Consider the following 6611-nt stretch of genomic DNA (forward strand, 5'->3'; position numbering starts at 1 on the left):
GGAAAAAGGGATTTTGAGCGTTGTTTTTTAGTAATAGAAGAATAGAAGGGTTTCTCGATGGCGAAGGGAAGGAAAAAGAGGAATTTTAGGGGTTTTAAAGCAAAATAAAAGGCTTCTACCTGAGGTATAATGAGGGGGTCATTGCAGCTATGGGGGGGGGTCTGATGCGCATGCGTGGAGGACTGCGGCTGTGGGGGCGCTGTTGCGCATGCGTCGAGCGGCTCTGCGGTGGGAGGGGGAGGGGGGTGCGCATGCGCAGAGCGGCACTGCGCCACCAGACGCCGGTCGGAACCGGACTGAGCCGCATCACCTCGTATCGCTCCGCCACATAAAGACCGCCCTCAGATTCCGCATTTTTTGCCTTTAAATGGCAGCTTTTAAGGGGGGGGGGAGGGGGATGAAGGTTAATTGGAATTAAAGGTTGAGAGTTTGGGGGGTGGGGAAGGGAATTGAGTTGGGGGAGGGGGGATGTAGGGGACCCCCATGTACGTGCGGTTTCTGTGGTGATTTTGAGGTGAAAAGTGGCAAAAAAGGCTCTTTTTCCTAAGGGGGGAGTTGGGGGTGTTTGTTTTTAATGGGTAAAGTGGGTTTTGGGGGTGGTTGAGGTGAAAAAAGAGCAATAAAAGAGAGATTTTTGTGAGTATTTTGTGTGGTGGTTTCAGCCCCTGCTCTGTGTGGAAATGGGCGTTTTTGAGAGGCCCAAAAAAGGGTTAAATTGGCTCAAAAGAGGGAGAGGAGCTGAGGGACAAAATGGCGGCGGGGAAGGAGGAGGGGGAGGGGGAGGGGGGGGGGGGGGGGGGGGGGGGGGGGGGGGGGGGGGAGGGTGATGAATCAAAGACCCAAAAACCATCGAAATAACCCCAAAAAAGAGCCAAAAAACTCCTCAAATTTCAGGGAATTCTCAGCCCTTTGGTTCAGTGAAGCAAAAATGACGTTTAATAGTAAAACAAATGATGTTTTTGTATGAAAATACGATGTTTTTTTTCTTCAGAGTCTTTCTGAGTGTAAAAGGCCCTTCAGGTGACTCCCAGGGGGTCATTTCTGAAGTAAAAACGTGTCTTTTTGGGGCTGTTTTTGTGCTAAAAAACATGAGTTGTCCCAACGAGACTTTAATAGTAATGTTAAATATGGGATAATAGGCTATTTTTGCTTTTTAATTGGGGTTTTTAGGGTGTGTATGAGCAGGAATGTGCAAATCACATTGCACCCATGGGGCTGATCCCACTCTGGGGCTTTGGGGTGATGGAAGGACCAATAAAAATGGGGAAGAAATGGGGTTTTTAATCACAAAATGCTCCATCAGAACAATAGAAACCGATTAACAACAGCGTTTTTCTCTCTGGTTTTACAGGAAACGCCTTGAAATCCGATATGGAAAAGGTCCCCGGTGCCGCCCGTGTCGTCAGAGCATTAATTAACGTTAATTGAGGACTAATGAGAGGTCTGGTGTGTTTTTGGGGTGTCTTTAATCTTAGGGTGTTGTTACCTGGAGCGGAAATGCCCCTAAAATGCATTAAAATGGGGTTCGGTTTCCCATTTAAAGGGCCGAGCGTGGCTGCAGCGTGACTCAGCACTGCTGCAGAATGGGCTGAAATAGGGATATTTTGGTGCTTTTTGGGCCAAATTGAGTGAGAAGGGGCGGATGGGATGGTGGGGTAAGAACGGGGATGGGAAACTGCTGGGAAAAGAGGGAATTAAATGGGGGAAAATAAAGAGTTTTCAGCGTTTTCCAACTCACCGAGTGAAATGAGTGGGGGAAAAAAAAGGTCAATTTTGGGGTGTTTTCCTTTGTTTAAAAAGGAAAGGGGTTGGATTTTTAACCCCCATCCCAAAGATTTGGGGCCTTTTTTGTTGTTGGGGGGGGGTTGGCAAAATGCAGTGGGGATAAAAACGGGGGAGGGGGAATAATATGGGAATAAAAGGAGCAAAAACAACAGCGAAAACGCTGGAAAATGGCGTCAGAAAAAGGACGGAGGTGTTTAAAATGGGGGGAGGGGGGGAAAAAAAGGGGGAAAGGAGAAAAAAATAAAGTGAAATTTAACCCTTCCCATAGTGAAACAAAGGAGGCTGACGTCGTTCCAACAGCAGCGGTTTGGGGGAGGGGGGCACTCCATAAAAATAATAAAATAATAATAATAATAATGAATAATAATAAAAGAGGCTTTGTCGTGCATGAAGAAGGGGTGGGGGGTGGCTTTTTCTTTCTTTTTTCTTTCATTTTAGGACATTTTGGGGGCGTTTGGGGGACTATTTTACCACCTGCCCCCCCCTTCCCTCCTCCTCCCCCCCTCCTGCGGAGGCAGAGCCGCAGTACAGCAGCTCAGCCCTATAAAGCTCCACCCCAGCTCGGGGTGTGCAGGGGGAGCAGAGAGGCAGAGGAGCAGGGAAGAGCTGCAGAAAAAAAAAGAAAATGACTGAATTTGGGCAATTTCTGAGATTGGAGGTTTTTGGGAGAGGTGCAGCGGCTCTGATTGGCTCTGCAAGCTGTTTGCTTATTGCTCTGCTTTCCCCTTTTATTTCAGATGGGGCTTTGAGATGAGGAAAAGGAGAGAAGTGAGGAGAAAAATGTGAGCATGGAGGAGCGGCAGGGAGAGCAAGCGAGATTTGAGGTGAAAACGTGGCTTTTTTTGTCAGCTGAATGGGGGCAGAAAGAGAAGGCTGAGCTTGAAAATGGGAAGCTGTGGAGCGAAAGCTTTGGCTCTTAAGAGAAGATGGATGGATGGATGGAAGGAGGAGAAATGGAGAGCGAAGAGGAAAGGGAGAAGTGAGCAAGATGGAGGAAACAAAACTGGGTGGCAGTGCGGAAATGGAAGGAGGTGCAGAGCGAGGTGAGCGACGGCTTCACGCCGACGTGGCCCCAAGCCCGGCCCCCCCATGGCAACACAGCCAAAAAAGCTGCATTCTTAACCCAAAACGTGGCAAGAGGAGGAGGAGAAAAGGCGTTTTGGTCCCCGTTGGAGCTGTTTTGGGGGCGTTTTAGGAGAATTTGGCATTTCAGAGCCGGGAAGAGCGGAGGCGGCGACGAGGCAGGGAGGATTTAGAGGAGAAAAAAGGACTTTTTGGTTCAAAATATGTATTGGGGTCCGTAGGACGGAAGGCGGAGGGCAAAATGGAAACGGGAGCAAAAGAGGAAATAATGGCCAAAAAACAATGAAAGAGAGGAGGAAACGATGGAAAGAAAAAGACAGAGGAGAGAAGGAAATAATTGGGGGGGAAAAAGGAAAATTGGAGATTAATGGAAAAAAAGAAGAGGAAAAAATAGGGAATAATAGAAAAAAGAGAAGTAGAAATGGAAGAGAAGCAGAAAATAGAAAATTATAGAAAAGAAAATAGAAAATGATAGAAGATAAAATGGAAGATTAGGAAATAATAGAAAATAAGGGAGGAAATTGAAGAAATTGAAGATTAGAAAACAGAAAAAATAGAGAAAATTGGGGAAAAATAGGAAAAAAAAGAAGAGAAAAGGAGAAGTAGAGAAGAATAGAAAGTGAAGAAACAGAAGAATAGAGAAAATAGGAAAAATAGAAGAAAATTAGAAGAGAGGAGAAAATAGAAGAAAAGCAGAAAAAATAGAAGAGGAAATAGGAAAAAAAAAGAGAGAAGGTAGAAAATAAGAGAAATGAAAGAAGGCAATAGAGAAATGAAGTGGAAAAGAAAGAAAATGGAAACAAAAAGTGAGTTAGGAAAACGAGAAAATAGAAGAATACTTAAAAAATAGGGGAAAATCCAAGAAAATAGAAAAAAATGAGCATAGGAAAAAGGAAGGAGATGGTAAAGAGGAAAATACAAGAAGAAATAGGGAAAATAAGAAGAAAATAGGGAAAAAAGAAGAAAATAGGCAAAAAAAAAAAGAAGTAAATGGGGAAAAATAAGCAAGAAAATAGGCAAAAGAAAGAAGAAAATAGGGGAAAAATAAGCAAGAAAATAGGCAAAAATAAGAAAATAGGCAAAAAAAAGAAGAAGAAAATAGGGGGAAAATAAGGAAGAAAATAGGGAAAAAAGAAGAAAATAGGCAAAAAAAAAAAAGAAAAAAAATAAGCAAAGAAAAAAGAAAAAATAAGCCAAAAGAAAAAAAACAGCAAAAAAAGGAAAAAAAAAAAAAGCAAAAAAAGAAAATAAGCCAAAAAAGGAAAAAAAAAAGCAAAAAAAAGAAAATAAGCAAAAAAAAGAAAAAAGAAAATAAGCAAAAAAAAAAAGAAAAAAGAAAATAAGCAAAAAAAAAGAAAAAAGAAAATAAGCAAAAAGAAAAAGAAAAAAGAAAATAAGCCAAAAAAAAAGCAAATTAAAAAGAAGAAAATTGGGAAAAAAGAGGAAAATAGGGAAAAAAAAGAAGAAAACAGGGAAAAAATGAGAAGAAAATAGGCAAAAAAGAAGATAGAAAATAGGGAAGAAAAAGAAGAAAATAGGGAAGAAAATAGGCCAAAAATAAAGAAGATAGAAAATAGAAGAGGGAAATCAGGATGAGAGGAAGGAGAGAAGAGAGGAAGATAGAAAAGCAGCCAATAGAAGAGGCGGACGAGCGAGGATTGGTTACAGCCCGGATGGAAGCTTTAAATTGGGGAAGAAAAGAGGCATTTTGGTGAATATGCCAAGAATAGGGGCCCAAAGGAGAGAGAAGATGTGGAAAGAAAGCAGAGAGAAGGAATGGAGGAAGAATAGGGCCCAAAGGAGAGAGAAGATGGTGGAGAAAAAGCAGAGAGAAGGAATGGAAGGCAATGAGGTGAAGCAGCCGGAGCGTGGTGAGGCTGGAGGCGGAATTCATCGAATCAGAGGAAACGGCCCCAAAAAGGAGAGGCGCGGTGAGGCCCCTTAATGGGGCAGAAAGGGGGGGGAGGGGGAGGGGGGGTTGAGGGGGCTCTTATCGTTTCAGGCACTACTATGGCCACAAAGCACCCCTGGAATTGCCCAACGTTGGGGTAGATTTGGGGATAAAAAAAATCAACGGAAATGGTGAATATGTTTTAATTATTATTATTTTTATGAGGGGGGGTTGGGGGAAGAAAAACTTAAAATAACAGGAAGAAAAAAAAAAAAAAAGAATGTGGAAAAGTATGAATTCAACCCCAAATCCAACGTCATCACGCTCCGGCTGTCAAGTGTTGTAGGTACCAGTGGTGCATCTCAGAGTAAGTGCCGAATCTTTGGGATTTTAAGCCCAAAATGTCGTGTTGTTGATAGGGGTGGGGGGGATGGGGGGAGCAGGTGGGGAAAGGAGGATAAAAAATGGTGGAAAAAGGGAAAAGTGCTGTTTTCTTTTGTGTTGTTTTTTTTTGTTGGGGGGGGTGTTCGAGTTTGTTTCCCCTCCCAGGTTGTGGCAGCGCCAAGAGACAAAAGTGGAGGAGCAATTAATAAGTAACAAAAAAAAGGCAATTTAAGATAATAATGATGAGAAAAAAAAAGATGAGGAAATAAAAACTATGGACCCTCAGGATTGAAAGATTTGAGCCGAGAAAGGGGAAAAATCTCAGCATCCAGGAGCTTTTCTGCAGGGAGATTTGAGGATAAAAGCCACAGATTTGGGTAACTGAGACTCTCAGAAGTAAGATGATGATTATTATTATTTTTTATAATCGTTGAAATTTTGGGGGCGTTTCTGTGTATTTTTTGACTTGATGGAGGTCAGGATTGTGCTGTGAGGGGGGGGGGGATGTATGTTGGGGGGGGGGCGGTGTGTTTTGGGGTGTTTTCCGCCCTTTTTGCAGATGCCAGTGATTGATAGGAAACAGCTTTTGGAAGAACAGATTGTGTGGAAAAAGCTGCTTTTTGGCCCCCCCCAAAAAAAGAGGAGCTTGGAAAATCAGGAAGTGCAACTTGTACCAGGAGCTTCGCTTATAACAAAAACAGAGTAACATTAAGAAATGCACCCAAACTGCCCCAAAATGGCAGCGGGTGGGGAAAGGGGGAGGAGGAGGGGGGGGGGGGGGGGGGGGTTAATATTCTGTGTTTTCAGGTTTTTCTCCGTAAAAGGCAACAGGAAGCTTAAATTTAGGCTTTATGCCCCCGAACCGTGAGTTGTAAACGTAGGGAAGGGAGCGAGGAGGGGGGTTTGGGGTGGAAAATGGGGCAAAAAACCCCCAAAATGGCTCATGTTTGTGATGATGGCGGAAAGGATGTGCGCGTGAACCGGATTCCCTTAAATTCACCCAAAACCATCCTAATTCTGTGAGCGGCTGCGACGCATTTTGGGGGGAAATCCGGTGTTTTTGGAGGTTGGGACGCGCGGGAGGAGCCGGGTGTGTTGGGACCCCGATTCTGTTTGAAATTGCCCCAAAAACAACCCCTCCCACCCACCACCCACCCCCATCTCCTCCTCCTTTCCGACGCGAGGGGTGTGAAAAGGGGAGTGATTGTGGCTGAAGTAGCTAAAAGGAGCGTTTTTACCCCAAACGGGGGCTGACGTTGAGGGGGGGGGGATTCTGTCTCGTAGGTGTTTTAGCCTTGAACCGTCGGATTTTGAGGGCAAAAAAGGCAAAAAGCAAAGGGCGCTGGGTGTTGGCAGCAAAGGGATCTTCGGCACAGATCAGTGAGAGCACCAAAACTGCGGGAATTTGCCCCAAAACCGAGGCAGCGTGGACTCCTGAGGCGAAAAGGCAGAGAGAAACACGGCAGCA

The 6611-nt window shown here is 44.2% G+C and overlaps 1 long non-coding RNA gene across 1 annotated transcript; it reads left to right on the plus strand.

The window, feature by feature from the left end:
- Window positions 1–817: 817 nt before the first annotated feature.
- On the plus strand, window positions 818–3139 carry LOC116652725. Its single transcript, XR_004305870.1, has 2 exons — window positions 818–1020; window positions 1352–3139. It is a non-coding gene; the product is annotated as an uncharacterized LOC116652725 (long non-coding RNA).
- The last annotated feature ends 3472 nt before the right edge of the window (window positions 3140–6611 follow it).

This window comes from Coturnix japonica, unplaced genomic scaffold (assembly GCF_001577835.2).
Source record: "Coturnix japonica isolate 7356 unplaced genomic scaffold, Coturnix japonica 2.1 chrUnrandom969, whole genome shotgun sequence".
Taxonomy (NCBI): Eukaryota; Metazoa; Chordata; class Aves; order Galliformes; family Phasianidae; genus Coturnix; species Coturnix japonica.